This window comes from Vitis riparia, chromosome 7 (assembly GCF_004353265.1).
Source record: "Vitis riparia cultivar Riparia Gloire de Montpellier isolate 1030 chromosome 7, EGFV_Vit.rip_1.0, whole genome shotgun sequence".
NCBI lineage: Eukaryota > Viridiplantae > Streptophyta > Magnoliopsida > Vitales > Vitaceae > Vitis > Vitis riparia.
Window position 1 is genome coordinate 13392404 of NC_048437.1, and position 20795 is coordinate 13413198.

Below are 20795 nucleotides of genomic sequence, written 5' to 3' on the forward strand. Positions count from 1 at the left end.
GAAGGTAAGAAAACATAAGAAATGAGGCATGAGGCATGAAGCAAGATTCAGTTGCATGGAAATTTAAAACTCAAAATCTAGTGGTAACATATACTCTAACTTTGAGGACAGAGTTAGAGTACTTCCTGGGGTCTATTTTATACATACTATATTTTTTTTTCAAAGATAGAGAAATCAGAAGTCCAACGCTTCAAACGGTGTGCAAATTAAAGCTGAAATGAAGAAGTTATGGTCATTTGAAGACAACTATGCAAAGTTGAAGGGTCATTTCGAAATGATTTCAAAATTCAACTTATGAATTCGAAATCCACTTCGAAATGACCCTAATTTCGAATTCACCCATTACCACTTTGATGTTTTGCCTCCTTTACCTCAAGAATCGCATCTAGAGTACTTCATTCGCCCTAAGTGGGCCCTACACAACTAGAAATCACCATTTTATTATTTTTTTAGTCATTTTTAGGTAATTATTTTGTAATAAGTGGCCAATGAGAGTGTGCCACATGTTAGGAAATTGAGGATATTATATAAACTCTCTTAGTTCTAGGTTTTAAGGATCTTGGATCTTTTCCCATAGAGTTTGACATTAAAGGTGGAAGAAGACTAGAACTTTGATTTGTTTTCTTTTTCTTCTTTATTAAATTTATTGTTTTTAGTTTCTTTTGATTCAAATTATGGATTTTTACCATATTATGGATTGTGAATATGACATCACCCCCATGAGAGGCTAAGAAGCCAACTTGGGGCTTGAAACATGAAAACCTAAGGGTTATGAAACCTATAGGGACAATGGGTAAATTATTCTACCAATGAGATTAATTATTGGTTGGGTGACAATTTATCAATTTTTTTATATCCTATCCTTGTGAGTTAGTTTAGGGAATGATATGATAGGTTATTACTCGATACTAGTGATTCCTGATCATTAGTTATCTTGGTCTTCCTTATCATTATTTGCCCTAAAACAAAGCTATAAGGAGAATGGAGGGTTAAAAAACCAAATCTTAGACTGGTAATCAATATCATTCATTTGATGGTTTTTGGAATATGTTTTAAAAAGGAAAAATTAGGTTTCAGATGCAATTTTGAGTTATAGAATTCAAGTTGATTGTGAGCGACCAAGGATCCCAAAACCCTAAGATCACTTTACTTAAGAAACCCTTGTTCTCTTTATTTTTATATCTTAAGTTGGATTGTGGAAAGCCCCAAACTTGAATCGATTGAATTAAAAATCAATATTTATTTTGTTATTAATTTAGTTTCATTCACTTAATCCTATTTCATAAAAGATAATTCTCAAATTGTTTTTCATTTTAGGATTTAAACAAAAGCAATTCTTTTATTCCAGTATTGACCATTTCCATAAGCTAGTCCCTGAAGACGATACTCGGAGTACTACAAAAGTCATAGTGATTCTTTCTCTAGTTTTTCTTAACCAAAGTTTCTATGTAAAAAGGCTAAGTATTTTGGTACAACAAAGAAGTTCAGTTAGTTATATCAAATTAATCTTGATCCTTTGTCTGCCCAGTCTTTTTTAACCTTGCATATTAATGTTGGTATGAAACATTGCATCTTAGATGAAAAATCATCAGTCTTGTGGCATAAGAGATTAAGACACATTTCTAGATAAAGACTTGAGAGGTTAGTAAAGGATGGACTTTTTAAAACTCTAAACTTTTTTTATTTTGATATCTATGTTGGTTGCCTTAAAGGAAAGCAATCTAAAAATATCGAGAAATGTGTTACTAGAAGCTCGAGATTATTAGAAGTGACACATGTTGGTATATGTGGGCCCTTTTCAAATCCATGTATAGGTGGTGAACAATATTTTATCACCTTTATCAATGATTTCTCAAGATGTGGATATGTCTATCTATTAAAGGATAAAACTAAAGCTTTGCAATATTTCAAAATTTTAAAAGTTGAAGTTGAAAATCTATTAGATAGTAAAATAAAAGTTGTGATCTTGGAATATTTGCTAGATTCCTATAACAACATGGAATTATTGCATAGTATTTATTGACTGGTATACCTCTATAGAATGGTGTAGCTAAGAGGCATAACTGGAAACTTATGGATATGGTTAGGAGTATGATAAGTGATACATATTTGCCTTTGTTTTTGTGGGGAGAAGCATTAAAATTGCAATGTACATATTAAATGGGGTTCCTAGTAAGGTTGTCCAAAGAACTCCTTTTGATTTATAGACAAATAGGAAGCCTAATTTGAATCATGTACATATTAGGGGATGTCTTGCAGAATAAAGAGTCTTCAACCGACATGGAAGGAAATTAGATCCCAAAACCATAAGTTGTTACTTTATTGGTTATCCAAAAAAATCTAAACGCTATAGGTTTATTGTCCTAATCATATCACTCAAATTGTTGAGATTGGAACTGCCAAGTTTCTTCAAAATGGTAGTGATAGTGGGAGTATTGCTTCACAGATGGTGGTATTTGAATAACAAATGGTAGATCTTCCTTTACCAAGTATTGTAAAAGGATTTGAATTTTCACATAATCATGTACTGCATGATGAAATGAAATGAAATCTCCTCTTAATCAACCACTTATTGAAGAAATTATCATTATTGAAAATAAATATCAAGGTAACTTAGGAACTTTAAGACAATCTAAAAAAATAAAAGAGATCTATTATTCTTGATGATTACATTATATACTTACAAGAACATGAATTTTATATTGGCATAAAAGAAGCCATTGAAAGTAAGGATATATTCAATGGATTAATGTCATAAAGGATGAGTTAGAATCCATGCACAAAGATGAAGTTCGGGATTTAGTTGAATTACTTGAAGCCCATAAACCCATTAGTTGTAAATGGGTTTTCAAAACCAAAAGAGACTCCAAAGGTAAAGTAGAAAGACATAAAGTTAGACTTGTTGCAAAAGGATTTACTTAAAATGAAGGAATTGAATATAGGGAAACATTCTCTCTTCTAGCACGAAAAGACTCATTAAGAATCCTCATGGTACTAGTAGCTCATTTTGATTTAGAGTTACATCAAATGGATGTAAAAATCACTTTCTTGAATGGGAATATAGAAAAAAATATTTACATGAATCTACTTGAAGGTTTTGAAGAAAAATGAAAGGAAAACCTAGTATGCAAATTATAAAAGTCCATATATGGGTTAAGATAAGCTTCCTGACAATGATATTTAAAGTTTAACCATGTCATTACATCCTTCGAATTTATAGAAAATATTATTAATCAATGTATATATTTGAAGATCAATAGGAGTCGGTTCATATTCTTAATCCTTTATGTAGATGATATCTTGATTGCTAGTAATGATATCAATTTGCTCAAAGAATCTAAAGTTTTTCTTTATAAGAACTTTGAACTGAAGGACTTTGGTGAAGGATCCTTCATGATTGGAATTGAATCTTTAGAGATAGGTCAAAATGACTTCTTGGATTAATATCCCTAAATAATTATATCAATAAAGTTCTTAAAAAATATAATATGCAAAATTGCTTAATTGGAATAGTGCCCATGTTTAAAGGAGAAAAGTTCAATTCTAATCAATGCCCAAATAAATGAAATTGAGAAGAGAAAAATGAAAGAGATTACATATGCTTCTGTTGTGGGAAGTTTAATATAAACTCAAACTTGCACTCATCCTGACATTAGTTTTGCTATTAGAATGCTGGGAAGATTTCAAACTAATCTAGGATGGGATCATTGGGTTATTTCCAAGAAAGTAATGCAATATCTTCAAGGAACTAAGGTCTACATACTCACATGTAGGCATACTGAAAATCTTAAAGTCATTGGATATTCAAATTCAAATTCAAATTCTACTAGATGTCTTGATAGTAGGAAATCAACATCTAGATATGTGTTTTTGCTTGCTAGTGGAGTTGTTTTATGGAAAAGTTTAAAGCAATCATTAATTGCTTCCTCCACTATGGAAGTAGAATTTGTGGCATGCTATGAGGCCACTTCTTATGCACTTTGGTTAAGGAACTTCATTTCAAGGTTTCGAGTTTTAGATCTCATTTCAAAGCCATTGAGAATTTTTTGTGGTAATTTTGTTGTAGTTTTCTTCTCCAAAAATAACAAAAGTTCAAGTACATCAAAGGCTATTGACATAAGTTATCTTATTCTCAAGATCATTAGTCATTTCTTCATTAAGCAAATCAATTTTAGCTTTGCAAGCATTAAAAATATCATGATTACTCAAATATTTTTTAATTGGATTTTGATACCTAACAGTAACATTATCAAGGAAAACAACATTTTGTTCATCAATATATTCACATTCACTATCACTATTCTATCATTAATATGTATAGAATCAACAAATGTAATAAAATATAAATAATTTTTTGTTCATACCTTGCATCTTCAATAATCGCAAAGTCACTCTCTTCGGAATCAATTTCACTCTAAGTAGCCTACATAGATTTTTTAATGTCCTTGGGACTAAGGCAATCAATAGTCAAATTTCTCAAACCTCCACAATTAAAACACTCTATATTTTTGCCTTTGGAGAATCCCTTATCATTTTCTTTAGAGGATCTATGAGTTTGTTTTCCCTTTCCAAAGTTTTGATTTTTATTAGATTTTCTATTTATTCTCATGGCCTTCTTAATTCATTTGACCCTATAAGCAAGTTCATCCTTAATTAAATCATTAATATTTTCAATTTCTTTCTTTTCATTCTTAGAAGCCTTAAAAGCGGACTTTTTAGGCTTTTAAGAATTAAGAAAGGTCATCTCATAGGTCTGAATTGAACCAACAAGTTCATCAACTCTCTTCAGATCAATGTCCTTTTTTTCCTCTATAGTAGTGACCTTAGGCCTAAATCTCTCTAGAATCCAGGATTTGTTCTCTTGGGTTAAAAGAGGAGTTCACTATGTCACTCAACTCTAAGTAAAAGGTAGAGAAATTCTAATTCTCTTACATTCTTGTACCCTCAAATTTTAAAGTGAGCATTTGTAATTTAGACACCTTCACAACAGAAGTGCCTTCATGAGTAACCTGGAGAATGTCACAAGCTTCTTTAGCATGTGTACAATTTACTATCTAGTGAAACTAGTCAGGACTTACTCTATTAAATATGCTAAAGAAAGCCCGAGCATTAGCCTCATTTCCATCATTATCTAATTTTTCTCATTCTTGTTTGAGTTTTAATTCACTAGTAGATTTCCCATTCACATCCAATTTCAATGCAAGTCCCCATCCATATTCTACTTAATTCCAAACCATTTCACCTTGCACTTTTAGAAAAAATTTTATTTGGGCATTCCAATGGGGGTAGTTACTTCCATAAAAAAATGGTGGACTATTTAGGGGACCATCAAATCTTGGTTGTTCCATATTAGACTTGCAGGATTGATAAAAATTTGATTTGTATCTTACTTTGATACCCATTGAAAAACTGTTGTCCAGTAGAGTAACACCCAAAGAAGGATGAATGGGTGTATTTTAAAGATTATAATATAAAAATTGAAATTTATTAACCCAAAATAATTCAGAAGATATTAGGGATAAACAAAATATCCAAAATCAAATCAATATGCAAGAGACAAGAATTTTTACGTGAAAAACCCTCATGTTAATTGTAGAGATAAAAAACATGAGGTTAAAGACCTCAAATCTAATTCTTCTACATGAGATCAGGTTACACAAAATTACTTGGTTGTTTTACACTCTCAAAAACCTACAACTTGATCCATATTTATGATGCTTTCCAATTGCTCCAACAAATACTCCTTAGCCTCGCTGAAGGGATGTAGGTCTTTCAACAACCCTAAATTCAATTTTTTGAATCTTTCTTCAGATTAGGGATGGTATGGAAGTTTGGCTATTTCTCTCAATAAGTGTCCAACCCTAAAAGGGTTATAACATGATTTATATAGGCCTCTAGGTCCTAAGGGATTGCTATCTTGAATTTTCCAAAAACAATTTTTGTGATTTTCCACAAAAATATTTTGTCATATTCTGGCATATTATCCATGAGCGCTCAAGCACACTTACCCATTCCTTGAGCATTTTAGGCACTTAAGCATTAGATAAGCACTTGAGCGTTGCTTCCACTGCTCAAGTGTCCCTCGCATTCTCAAAATATTAATTTAAACATTTTTTATACCAATCTTCCTTAACCCTTTAAACACCTAACTTTCCAAAAACCAAAGCTTTTTAGACTTACCTATGATTTTACGATTGAGCCAATCAACAACCTTAAATCTCCAATGGAGAGTAAGTCATTATCTAAAAAGTTTCATAAGCTAGAAAATAATCAGAACAAAATTGTTAACTTACAATGAAAATTTATTGTCCAAACATACACAACATTTACAATATGAATATACTAACTCTACTATATTTATATTACAACATGAATTCATTTGGAAAATTTTGAATTTTGTTGCAAAATTGACAATTTTCTTACAACATGACTCAATGTATCCCATGGATGATACTAATACAATGATTTATTAATTCCATTAACAATAGAGCATAAATATGTCTCTATAACATTATTATGTTTGCTATAAAATATACAAATTGAAATAAATGCATTACACTTATAACATGAATATATTAAGGTTATAACCCATTATGAAAATACCTAATTTAGAAATTTTTGGCAAAATCATTAGGATTGAGGTGTCGATTTTTGAATGCCACAAAAGAAAAGCAAATCTAATAACAAGTTTGCACAAGGCTCCTCTTTAACATAAAGAGAATAATTGAATAAGAAGGTGAAATGAGAGAAGAGCATAAGAATTCCTAAACCGAAATTCCAATCCAAGTGATCTTAAATGTACACGATCATTGTTAAAGCAATCACTATAGGCATTACAATAGAATCAAAATTGGTGAGTATTACTTGTTTTGATAGAAAATGTTTTCAATTTCGAGAGAAACGTAAATTTCGGGTGTAAATAGGAATCTTTCTCAATAACCATGTAGAGGGGATTCAAACTATTTACTCGATCAAAGGATGGTCTTTTGCATGGAAAATTCAATTCAAGTCTCTTCAACTATCTAAAAAATAACTCAGCTTCTCTTCCTCTCTCGTATTTTTCTTGGAAATGGGCTCAATAGCCACCACCATGATGGTGACAAATTTTGAAGTTAGGGCTTTGGCAATTTATATTTAAAGTTAATAGAAAATTTATTAGAAGAAAACCCATTAGAAATCAAAGGGCCTATTTGGTTTCTATTTTTGAAAATTGTCTTAAAAAACAATTTTTAGCATTTTCATAAACAAAATTGCCTTTGAGAATTGAAGTCTGAAAAGTTTTGTTCTCAAAAACCAAAAAAAAAAAAAGAAAAAAAAGAAAACATGTTTGGTTGAGTGAATAAAAAAAGATTTATAGAAACAAAAAACATGTTTGGAAGTTGGTTTTTTTTTAAAAAAAATTATTGTTTTCTTCGTAACTCCTCTCAATTTATGAAAAAAGATATAAATTAAAAAACTCAACAAAAGATAATAATAGGAAGGTGGAGGATTTGAATGGGAAATTAAGTTACATTTTTAGTTTTTTATTTTATTTTAAATTTTGAGTATGTTTTTTATTTCATTTTAATTATAATAAATAAGAAGATAAAATATTTTAATAATAAATGGTTTGAGGATTAACAATAAGGTGATCCCCTTTAATAAATGATTAGATTTTTTAATAAATAAAATGTTATAATACAAATTTAAAACTTTTGTTAACAATCTAAATTAATTATAGAAACACTGCATTCAAATATTTAAAGAAAATATTGACAATTATGTTAAATCAAACATATTTTAATATTTTAAATACTAGTAAGAAATCTTATTAATTCAAGGATTAATGATTTATAAGTGTATATTCATTTGAAATTTTCTTAACTATTTATTCTTTTTTCTACTATTTTCTATCAAACCTTATCCCTTCAACACCCTTTCCAATTATTCTAATTTTTTAAATAAAAATAATAAATGTGTTTTAAACATAAAAATAATTTGACGATTAAATTAATCTATAAATGTAAAGCCTTTTCAACATGTTTATTTTTTTGTAAAGTAATTTTTAAAAAATTATATTTTTTTTTATCAACTTAATATTTTGAATATAAATAATTATAAATAAAAAATTATGTCTATTTTTAAATTAATTTTTATAATTTTAAAATTAAAAATATTGTATCCATTTTTTAATATAAAAATTATTTTTTAAAACCTTTTGCATAGTGACCCCTTACCCCTAAATTCTTTTTTCATCTCTATGTTCTTTTTTGTCCCTTGATATCTCCCTCAAGATCTCTCCCACTCTCCTCTCATGGCGACTACTTCCACAAAATCCACGCTCCTTCTCCCCTTTCATCCTTATCACCTTCACTCCCCCACTCCTCTTATCTTCTCCTTTTCTTCTCTCTCTCTCTCTCTCTCTCTCTCTCTCTCTCTCTCTCATATACACATATTTTACCCATTTCTATTACCCCATGTGAATTTTAGATTGCAACGTCCCCACCATCACCAACACTACCGTTGATCAATTTTCTCATTTGGTGAAGGAAATTGAAATAATAATAATAATAATAATAAATAACACAAATGAAATTGAAATAATAATAATAATAAATAACACAAATTTGAGGGTTTGTGGGTTGGTTCTCCAATGTGGATATGGGATCTGGTTCAATTGGTTGTATAATGCATCTTTGGAGGATTTGAGAGTTTCTGGTTCTCTTTACATGTGTTTTTTTTTTTTTTCTTTTTTGTTCTTTGTGATTTTTTGTGTGTTTTTTCGTTCACGATGTATAAATATAGGAAAAATAATTTGAGATTGTTCTCTAAAAACATCATATTGAGAACATGGAAAATAAATTTGAAAACATAAGGAACAATTGCTAAATATGTTTTTGAGTGTTTTCTATTCTCAAGAATAGAAAATAGCTTTTAAAAACAACAATCAAACAACCCAAAGTATTGGACTTTTCAAAATATTGATTATAACAAGGATGGGCATAGAAAGGTTGTCTTTTACAACAAGTTTTTCTCTTTCTTTATTTTTCTCATAAATGTGTGGAGAAATAGCAAAAACTAATTAGAGGAGTCAAATAATCTTCTTAAAAATACTCGCTTTTTATCTACCTTATCTTTTTATTTTATTTTTTCTTATAAAAATTAAAATTAAAATAGGCCATGAAACCATAAGTTTAAGATGCGATATTCATATCTAAAATCTTTAGTAAATATGAAATAATTTTCAAAGAACTTCATTCGAGAACATAAATTTTCTATTTTCATAATAATTTCTTTTCATAAAATCAATTGAATTAATTATTAAATTAAAATTTTAAAATTTTCAATAATTAATCCAAACAAGCTAATGTCCATTTCCCTTCTTTTTTTAATGATGGTCCCAACTATCTTCATCTCCTATCTTGACAATGATCTAAGTAATTAAATCTCAAGATACAAACGCTTATATATCACAAAATTGTAGTCAACTTTAGGGGCTGAGTCAGCTTTAGCCGATTCCGCATTAGTTTAATTCAAAATCAAGTTGAAAAGGGTTTTCAAATATGATCAATATTCAAGAAAAGTTAAAAGAGACATCTTTAAAGTTCTCTTGGGGGGACAACTGTTAATAAGATTTGGGTTTTTAGCTAATTTTAGATTTTGGGCTGATGAATTGAAATGCTTGAAAGTAATGAAATGTTGAATAAAGGAAACAATTGCAGAGGGTTTTTCTTTGTATGAGTTCCAACAAATGTAATGGACTTTCAACCTTCTTGAATTTTTATACTTTCGATGTAGATACAACTAGAGAATTCTAGAAGCATATAAAGAACCTACTACTACAAAGAGTAGTTAGCTCTAATATCTGTTAATAGAGTTTGCTAAAACTAATTAATAACTTAAAATCTTGCTTCAACTCGTCCCCTTAAGGGGCTCTATGTCTTGGCAAGGATGAGCTTGCCATAAAATGGTTCAAACCGAGTAGTAGTTAAGGGCTTAGTCATTAGGTTTTTAGGTTCAAAACTAAGCACATACCTTACATCTTACTCCTTTATAATGACTTTTTCTCTCACAAAATGAATGTCAATCTCTATAGCTATGTTTGGTTCTCGGAAAATTTGAGGAAAAATGCAAAGGAAAGAAAATAGAAAGGAAAAGTAAAAGGAAAGAAAAAGTGAAGGAAAATAAAAAATAAGTTAAAGATGATAAATTATTTTTATTTGCTACTTCAAATTCATTTTATTTATTTTAATTCATCAATATAAAGATTAAATAATTTTAAAATGTATAAGTTTCGAACTAATTTTAATTATATTTAATTTTCTTTGAAATATTTTATAGGACAATCAAATATGAGAAATCATTTTCTTTAGCATTTTTTTTTCCTGAAACCAAACATAACCTATGTGTTTTGTTCTTGCAAGAAAGATTGGAAACTAATTAAAGATCCTATTCCAATGTTGACACACCACAATATAGGACTAATGCATAATTTTTAGTCCAAGTTCAGCAAACAAACAAATTTTGTAGTCAAACTATTTCAATATCAGCTTCAGTTACATTTTGCTTTAAAGAACTTTATTGAATATAATTGCTTCCAAAAAAAAAAAAACCAATACAATAACCACTAATAGACTTCTTGTCATCAATGTTGCTAGCCTAGTCTACATTGCAAATATCAACTGTGCCTCTTAGATACCTCAATACTCCTTTATAGGCTTGCCAATGTTGAACTTGAGGTGCATGAAGAACTTAGCTGAGTTTGTTTACGGTAAAGGATATATCAAATACTTCGATACAAGAAAGGTTGCTCAAACAATTTGCTATCATTTGAGTGTAACTCAACTCCAATCAAAAGGGGTATTGGACTTAGATTAGCACCAGTCATCTTAGTCTTTTCCAAAATATCCATAGTATACTTTGTTTGAATCAAGCAAATACCTTATTGATCTTTGTATGTCTCGAAACCAAGAAAATAACTCATAGAACCTAAAGTCTTAAATGCAAACTTTTCATGTAAATCCTTCTAGAGAATTCTAGAAGGATAGAAAACCTATAACAGAAGGTCGTTAACTCTAATAACTGAAAAAAATTCTGTAGAAGCTCATAAAACCTATGACAGAAATAATGAGCATTACTCTCTAGTAGAGTTGAGAAGGAAGGCGCGGTTTGAGCATTACTTTTTGTGGAATTTCCTCGCGCGAGAAAAAACCCATGCGTGGGGTCATGCCCACAGGAGTGATGTCAAATCCTTGGAGTAGCCGAGCAACCGTCAAGTGTAACATTTGTAAGGCCAGAGCGATTCCTGGACAACATCTTCTCCCTGAACCAAATGGGATTAACTCAAAATGCCGACCAAACACACTTATATCTTCATTGCTTGTTAAAAACCTCTCTGGTTGGAACTTTTCAGGATCTGACCAGGTTCTTGGATCTCGATGCAACTTCCACACATTCACGAACAAGCGGGTTCCTTTTGGAATGTTGTATCCACAAACATTACAGTCTTCAATGGCTTCATGCGCTACTAATAGGGGAGCTGGTGGAGACAGCCTGAAGTCTCCTTCACAACGGCTTGAAGGTAAACTAGGTTTTCAATATCAGATTCTTCTACCCATCTCTCTCTACCAACTTTTACATCTAGCTCTTCTTGAACACGCTCCAAAGCATGTCTATGGTTCAATAATAAAAACAAGAGACATGCAGAGGCAGCAAAGGTAGTCGCCGACCCTCCCACAATGAGACTCTGCAGTTTTAGATTTAGGAAAAAACAACAAACAAAAAGGTTTTGGTATTAGAGAAGAGTAGGTTGCAAGAAAGGGTATAAATTAAGAAGATACATATATATATACCACTACTGTTGCCTTGATAACAGTTTCCCGTGTATGGCCAAACACGGAATCGTCTTTGAGAATAGACAGCATCACATCAATGAAGTCCTGCCTGCTGCTGGGGTCACTCTTGAGTTTCATAACATGTTCTTCTACCCAACCTTGTACACTAGTGTCCAACTGCTCGGCTACACGCTTCATAGACTTCAAATAGCCGTCCAAATCGATCCACTCTAAAAATGGAAGGACATCAGATGGAACACAGGCCTCAAGGAGATGTACGAATTGCCTAAAACCTGCTATGACATGTCTTGCTTCTTCATTTGCGTGGACCCCATTAACAAAATATCTCTTCCCAGCAACCATCCTTAGGACTACATTGAAGGGCAGCTCTTCAAGCCACTTATTCATCTCCACCTCAATCGGTTCCACCCAGTTGCTCTTTCTGCCAAGTGAGTAGAGATCTCCCGTACAAAAATCCAATTCAGAAAGCAGCACATGCTTCAACTCATCAAGGCGACGATAGGAGAGAAGTCCTATGACGGATAGTTTGCGCATCTCACGCCAAAGAGGCCCATAAGGTGCAAAATCCAAATCCAGCATTATTGTATCCTAAAAGCTTTCCCGAGCTGTATCTGGGGCGTGAGGCGAAAGCCTTGTCGTTGGTAGTGAAGCATTCTTTAACAGCCTCACGGCTACTCACCACAAGCGTCGGGTGCACTCCAAAGCGGATCATGAAGACCGGACCGTGCTTATCAGCCATGGCTCCAAGGACTCGACAAAATGGCTTTTTGCCACATAATAGACGCAGGTGACCTACTATTGGCCAGGCACCAGGTGGTTCTGGGGCTGACTTCCCCTTACCCTTTCTAACTCTCCATGCCTTACAGAAAAACACCAACCTCACAAGCCCTCCAACTGCTAGTAAATGAGAAAGGAAATTCATCATGAAGCGGGCGCCGCTGTCTCAGAATTGCTTCGGGAAGTCCATTTTTGGGTATCGGAGATGAACAAGTCGGGGATTTTCTAGTAGTGTTGTGTTCCACAATATTCGATGTTATAGGTGATAAAGTGATAAGTGTTGATGCCTTGCGTCCCAGGGATCCCTATTGCTGCCAAGTGGACGCACGTTTTCAACCAAGATTGAGTTTTGGCTCAGTCGTCCCTACAAAAGATGTCCGGACACACCCTCTGATGGTTTTGTTAGCCATGGCTCTAGAGATTAAGATATCAGCCTTTTCTCAAGGATCGCAAGCTTACCTTCCTCCATGTGTGAAGGCCCTTTTATATAGTGTCAGAAGCTTTGCCTCTCTCTTTAATGGTGGGAAGACTTTTTGGCTCGTCATGATGTCCTCAAGGTGGTGGCAGGGCCATCATCACCCTGCAAGCGGTTGTCAGAGATCGTGGGAGGCGACTTGTCATCGCTCCTGTCCTTTCGCTTTGCAAGCGGCGGAACGTGGGCTGTAGCAGGCTGTCGGGGATGACTCAGCAAGGCTTGCTCGCTATAGTCAATGATCCGGATAGGATATATTACCATCTGGGCATGATGCTTGCGAGTGTCGTGTGCTCCTCCCTGGGGACCCGGATAGAGGTGTGCGCCCCGTGTCCTCTTGGGGGGGGGGGGGGGGGGGGGTACGGCCAGGTTCGATTCGGGTAGAGGTGCGCGCCACGTGTCATAGGGGGAGGGGTCCCTACAATGCCCCCCTTTTAACTTGTCGATTTTGCCCGGGCAGAATGGACAGATTAAAAATGATTGTTTTTGAAACTTAGGTTTACTTTTTGTGCTCATTGGGCCACGTGGTGCGCGGAGGCGAAAAGGAAGAAGGGCATTTATGACGAGCCGCTGTCCTTGGGAATTCTCAGGCAGCGTGTCTTTTCAATAACGGCACGGCTGGGCGTTTGGAATACCGAGGGGTTGTCTCTCTTTAAATAGCAGACCGAGCCCCCTACGCCTGCATTTTTTCCTTCTGCATTTTTGCTGGTAGTGCTTTCTCTTCGGCTTTCTGCATATCTTCGTCTACAAGTGAAGCTCTAGGGTTTCTGCTAGCGACATTCGTGTCGTGAGGGTGACTGCATCGCGGACTTCATCTTCGTTTTGTCAATTTACGCTAGGTACGTTCTCTATTCCTGCCTTTTCCTCATTGTGTTTGTTTTGTGGTTGTTTCTGGCTTGTTGGGCAAGCTATTTGTGACTGGGGGTCGATATGGGTGTTTAGGGTTTTTTCGGGGAGTTTTGGTTTCGTTTTGGGTGCGTTAGGGTTCCTGTTGCCCCCCTGCACCTTTTGCGGGTTATCGATCCTGCTTTGGGGTAGAGCCAAGGGTTAGGATGGGGATGTTGGTTATCTTAAGTTTTCTGGGCGTTTTTTCCATTAGGGTTGTGGGGTCAGGTCCTTATTTTTTACTGTTGGCATCCTGCCATGCAGGTTCCGTTTCGGCCCCACTCTTAAAAATGCCTGTGAAAAAGGACGTTGCTTCGTCTAATACGGCCAGGTAGAGCGGGAAGGATGCGTCCGGGGTGGTCTATGCTGAAAAATCTGTTGACAAGATGAACGTGAGGCAGTTCTGTGAATGCTTCCGTATTCGAATGGCGTGTCCGTTCAGCTTGTAGACAGAGAGGCCATATCTACTGAGAAGTCTGCGGACAACGCTATCTACTTCACCAATGTTGATGCCTTGCATCCCAGGGATCCCCGTTGCTGCCAAGTGGACGCACGCTTTCAACCAAGATTGAGTTCTGGCTCAGTCGTCCCTGCAAAAGATGTCCGGATAGGATGTCCGGACACATCCTCTGATGGTTTTGTTAGCCATGGCTCCAGAGATTAAGATATTAGCCTTTTCTCAGGGATCGCAAGCTTACCTTCCTCCTTGTGTGAAGGCCCTTTTATATAGTGTCAGAAGCTCTGCCTCCCTCTTTAATGGTGAGAAGACTTTTTGGCTCGTCATGATGTCCTTAAGGTGGTGGCAGGGCCATCGTCACCCTGCAGGCGGCTATCAGAGATCGTGGGAGGCGACTTGCCATCACTCCTGTCCTTTCGCTCTGTAGGCGGCGGAATGTGGGCTGTGACAGGCTGTCGGGGATGACTCAGCAAGGCTTGCTCGCTACAGTCAATGATCCAAACAATATATCCTGATAGGATATATTACCGTTCGGGCATGATGCTTGCGAGTGCCGTGTGCTCCTCCCTGGGGACCCAAATAGAGGTGTGCGCCCCGTGTCCTCTTGGGGGGTACGGCCAGGGTCAATCCGGGTAGAGGTGCGCGCCATGTGTCATAGGGGGAGGGGTCCCTACAATAAGGTCGATTTCTCCATATCCGTGTTCAAATGCAGCTTTTCCCGATATCATAGGTTTTGGCAAGTTTGTTGCTTTTCGATATGGCGTGTGTGACACATAATATACACGTGGAAAAACTTATTATTAAATATATTATTTTATATAACCATTTGAAAGAGTATATACTACTTAAAATTATAAATTATAAATTTAAAAATTATTTAAATGGTCTCTCATGTGTTTTTTGAGTAAAGGATATAATTGAAAATAACGCCAAAGATAACAAATTTTAAGTGTCAATTAAAAAAGTTGTGATTGAAAATCATATGATTTCAATATAAATTATAATATTGTATTAAAAAAGATAAAATAGAAAATAAAAGATAAATTAAAAAATAAATGCAAAAAAAAAAAAAGTTTAAGGGGGTGTTTGATAAATCAACTTGATAACTTAAATTAATTTAATAACTTAATTTAAGTCATTAAGTAAATTAAGTGTATTTTGTAAAATAACTTTTAAGTAATAAATAAAAACAATTAATTAAGAGTTTGATTTTTTAGTTTTTTGCTAAAAGCAATTTGCTTTTAGACTTTAGGTTTTTGTTTTTCTACTTTTTTTTTATGACTTCTTATAAACTTTTTGCTAAATAAAAAAATATTTAATTTTGTCTGAATGGAAAAATTAACATGTTAATTTTTCTTTATTTTTTTATTCTTAATAAAAATAAAATAGTATAAAAATAAACAACTTAATACTTAATACTATTAAATATTAAAATTTTATTTAGAATCAAGTAAAAGAGCAAATGTCACCTTATTTTTAAGTTTATATCTTCATTTTACATTTGTATCATCATTCATTCTAATTATCTTCACAATTTCTTTTATTACTTCATAACCTTCATTGTTAGTCTATCTCATTTGCTCTAGTTATAATCTATAAAAATGAATATGTTAATTTGACGATTTAAAATAAATTTTAAATCAATTTTTTCAAACAACCTTAATACCTAAAAGAAGAATTAAGTAATAAGTTTTAAGTTAACAATTTAAGCATAATTGAACTTAAAGTCAACTAAAGTCATTAAATAATAAGTATTAAGTTCTACCAAACACCCCCTAAATAAGTTTGAATTAGAAATATCTTGAAAATAGAAAAACTTTACTATTTTGCAAAATAAAATAATGGGAACAAGAAAAGAGGAGAGAATAATGTGTATTAAAAAGTAATAATAAATTTTCCACAATATAGAATTTACAATTTTAAAATTGGTTAAAAGATAACAGTGAGGATATAATCAAATTAGATTTCAATAGTAGCAAATTAAGAATTTCAATCATTCAATTTAAAAAGAAAATTTCATATAATTCTTTCATAACTTCTAATCATGAAAATATATAAAATTTATATAATTTCAGGCTATGAGCCATAAAATTGTACAAATATATTCTATAGTATGAGACTATAAAATATTCTAAAAGATATATAATTATAAATAAATAAATAAATAATTGTGTATAACTTCTAGTTATACAATGGAATTATTTGAATACCTTATCATATTAAAAATATTAATTTTTATTCTAAAAATATGTAAATGATATCTACATGTTTGTTTTCATAGCTTCTCTGGCCATAAATCATTTTACACAATATTGTTATAATAAAATATAAAAATAAATATTGCATAACTTCAAATTATAAATTATTTTTCACATAGATCAAGTTATATGAATTTCATAAAATCATACCAGACATAAAAGTTCTCCAAATAACATAAATACGTAAGATAAAATTTAATTATCAATATAAATTAGAGAATATCTTATCTTCAAGCAAAAGAAAAAAAAAGAAAAAAAATCAATTAAAAAAGAGTTTAATTATAATTAAATTCCTTTTATAAAAGGATAATATGGTAGGGTTTAAAAACTAAATTCAATCTTATTCAAACTCTTCTCTTTTATTCTTATTTTTATAAAATAATTTATTCTATTATTATTTTATTCATATGTAAATTCATCATTTCATCATTTTCAATACTTAAAACCTAATATGGAAATTTTCTTTGCACAAAAAGGCTTGCCATCCACAGTCCACATTCTACCGCCACTTTTTTTTATTCATTTTTTTTTTACTTGTTCAAAACACTTAACATATTCAATATCCACCACAAGATAAATAATAATATTATTATTTAATCTTATCTATTCAAATATAAAAATAATAAGAGTGTAAAAATATTTACAAAGTAGATGATATTAATTTTATTACTATAAATTTTAATCTAAGTATAAAAAGAAATTATTTTTCTTGTCAAATCTCATAATTCAAAATTTGAATCTATAAAGAAGATCTGGGATGTCTCTATCATTATTTATTTTTTTCAATTTTCAAAATAAATATCTAAAAATTATTGTATAATAATAAATAATTATGAAAAAAAAAACCATAATCTCATACTAGTAGAAAAAAAATAGTGGTTTATTTTCATAACTTATGGTTATAAATAGTAATTACATAGCTTTTGAGTATGTATAAATTTAATTTATAATGCATAACTTTAGTTATATGGGTTTACAGTAAATAATAATTACATAGCTTCTAGCTATGTATGATTATAATTTGTTATATGTAGCTTCGGGTTATATGAGTTTAATATTTGTTTATTTACTAGTTTTTTTCCCTATACGTAGCTTCTGGCTATAAAAGTTTGGATTATTTCATAAAAATTAAAGAATACAATATCGTAATGACCTTATCATGTAGAAGCCTTTGATCTCCTCTCCAATAGCCTAGTCTCATACTCTTCTTCTGTGGCCTAATTGCACTTTTATTATGCTCTTTCTAATAAGGTATTATAAAATAAAAGAATGGGAAGAAGAAAAAATGAGAGAATAATAGGAATACTTAGAGAAAATAGAAATATTAATGAAAAAGATTAGATTAATATTTTATTAAAGCTTTCCCCTTTTATAGGGAGTCACAAAAAGTTTTGGGACAATTGTGTTTTGGACCTAATTGGATCCAAAAATTAAGTTTTGGTTCATATAAGTTCACTATTTAAGCCTAAGACCTAGACAAAGTGTGAAAATTGAGAAAAAGGATATGGATTTTTTATCTTTCCAAAAATGACCTTTATTGACTAAGAAAAAAAGAGAGTAAAAAAACAATAATTTAAATTTTATTCATTTTGTAAACCTCAATAAAATTTAATTTAATTTAATGATTTAGAAAAAATACACTCTTTTCCAAAAAAATAAATTATTATTATTATTATTATTATTATTATTATTATTATTATTATTTAAAAATCAAACATCTTGAAAAATATATATATTTAAAATTATGTATATAAAAAATAACTAAAAATATGTCAATTTTTTTAAATGATATATTTTTAGAATGTATTTTTTTTAAAAAAATAGTTTTCTAATAATAATTTTTCAGAATAATTATAAAAAAAAATTAAAAATTAAGCTAAAAAAAGTTTGTCAAATATTGTGGTAGAAAATACTCAAAATAGTTTTGAAGGTTATATTGGTCTCTTCATATTTTATATCATTTTCATTAACTATGCAACTTTTATGGGTCAAATCTTAATTTTTGGGTCAAATTGGATACAAAACACAATTTTCTCAAAAGTTTTACATTAATATGGATAATTATCTATACACAATTTGATAAATTATCATATTTTATAACATATACCTCTTTTTTAATCGACATTTATTACTTTTGAAGAGATTTTTTATATAATTTTATAACTTGATAAATAAATCAATTTGATAAAAATTAATTAAATATATTTTATTTATCACTTATCAAAATTTAATAGATTCTAGCATAGAGGAGGAAAATAAAAAGTTAAAAAAAATTGTAAATTAATTACTATTGTTGCATTTTTTGTACCTTAGTCACATTGTTATGTACTTTAATGACATTTTTTTATACCTTGATCATAATTTTTATACCTAAGTTACATTTTTTGAACCTAAATTGGTTATATTTTTTATATTTTAGCATCTTGGTCACATTTTTTATACTTTAATATCTTAATCACATTCTTCCCACCGTGGTCACATCTTTTATTGTACCTTAGTTAACTTTTTTGCACTTAGACTATATTTTCACATATTTTATGCTTTGGTTACATTTTTTGTACCTTGATCACATCCTTCCTATCTAAATCACATTTTTTTTGTCTTTTAATATTTTGACAACATTTTTCATATCCTGATCATATTTTTCGTACCTAGGTTACTTTTAATACCCAAGTCATATTCTTCATATAAATCACATTTTTCTCATATTAGTATTTAAGTTACTTTTTTCATACCTTACAATTGTACCACGGTCACATTATTGGTATTTTAGTACCTAACTCACTTTTTATACCTTTGTCTAAATCATATTATGTTGGTCACATTATTTGTGTTTTTATAGTTACATCATATTTTTATCGTACCTTAATTATTTAAGTCACATTCTTTGTACGTAGGTTATATTATTCATACCTAATATATTATTTGTAATTTAGTATAAGGTCACATTTTTGTACCTTAATAATTAGGTCACTTTTTTTAGTATGTGGATCACCATTTTTGTACATTAATAACCAGTCACCTTTTTGTATCTTAGTACCTAAATCATTTTATTTGTATCTTAGTACCTAGTAACATTTTTTGTACCTTAATACCTAGGTTACTTTTTTTTATATCTTAATACCTAGGTCACATTCTTTATACCCACATCACATTATTCAAACATTAATTCTTAGATCATCTTTTTCATACCTTAATAATTAGATCATATTTTTCATAGCTAGGTTACTTTTTTCATGCCCAAGTCACATTTTTCGTACCTTATTACATAGATCACCTTCAAGATTTGGATAAAGAAATAAAATATGTAAATGGATAAAATCATAACAATCAATATTCAATAATAAATACTCTTCCTATAAAAATATAAAATTGATCTTCAAATTAATAACTAACTTTTAAAACTTTTTAAAATAAATTACTCAAATTCTTAACTTATAGTATTTATTTAGCAATAGTAAGTGCAAAAATACCCTCTATTATTTTAGTCTTAATACTTCTTTATATTATAATTAATTTTTAAAATATTGTAAATTTATACTAAATAATTGCATCATTACAAATATTTAAAATTAACAATATGTTTAAAAATATTATTAAGGTTATATATATGAGATACACTTCAATTTTTTATTATTATTTTTTAAGTTGAAGGAAATGTAAGTAGTTTCCATTTGAAGAAAAAAATTATAGTATCAAATGTCTTAACAAAATTTTGCATAATTTTGAAAGACTTGTCTTGAGTTAACTTTCTTCTTATAATAATTTATTTTTATATCAATCGTCTTATAGTAATTCATTAGTTTGTGAGTTCTTCTTAAGTTTATCAACAAAACTCTTTTTGCTAGTATTTATATAATTATTTTTCTCTTAGAGTTCTTTTTTTTTTCCCCCTAGATTTATAGAGTTAGGGCCATGTTTTCCTTTTCTTATATAACTCAAGTGTGGATATGAATGAAATTATTTTTTATTCCAAAAGAAACAAAATTTCATTTCATCCCTACTCCAATTTTCTAATACATGTTATTTTTAAAAATAATTTTTATTTAAAATTTTTAAAAAATATTTTAAAATTAAAGGAAACAAATATGTTAATTTGATGACTTAGAATA

At 30.8% G+C, this 20795-nt stretch overlaps 1 pseudogene; it reads right to left on the reverse strand.

The window, feature by feature from the left end:
• Positions 1–11120: 11120 nt before the first annotated feature.
• Positions 11121–12756, reverse strand: LOC117918057 (annotated as a pseudogene).
• Positions 12757–20795: the final 8039 nt, after the last annotated feature.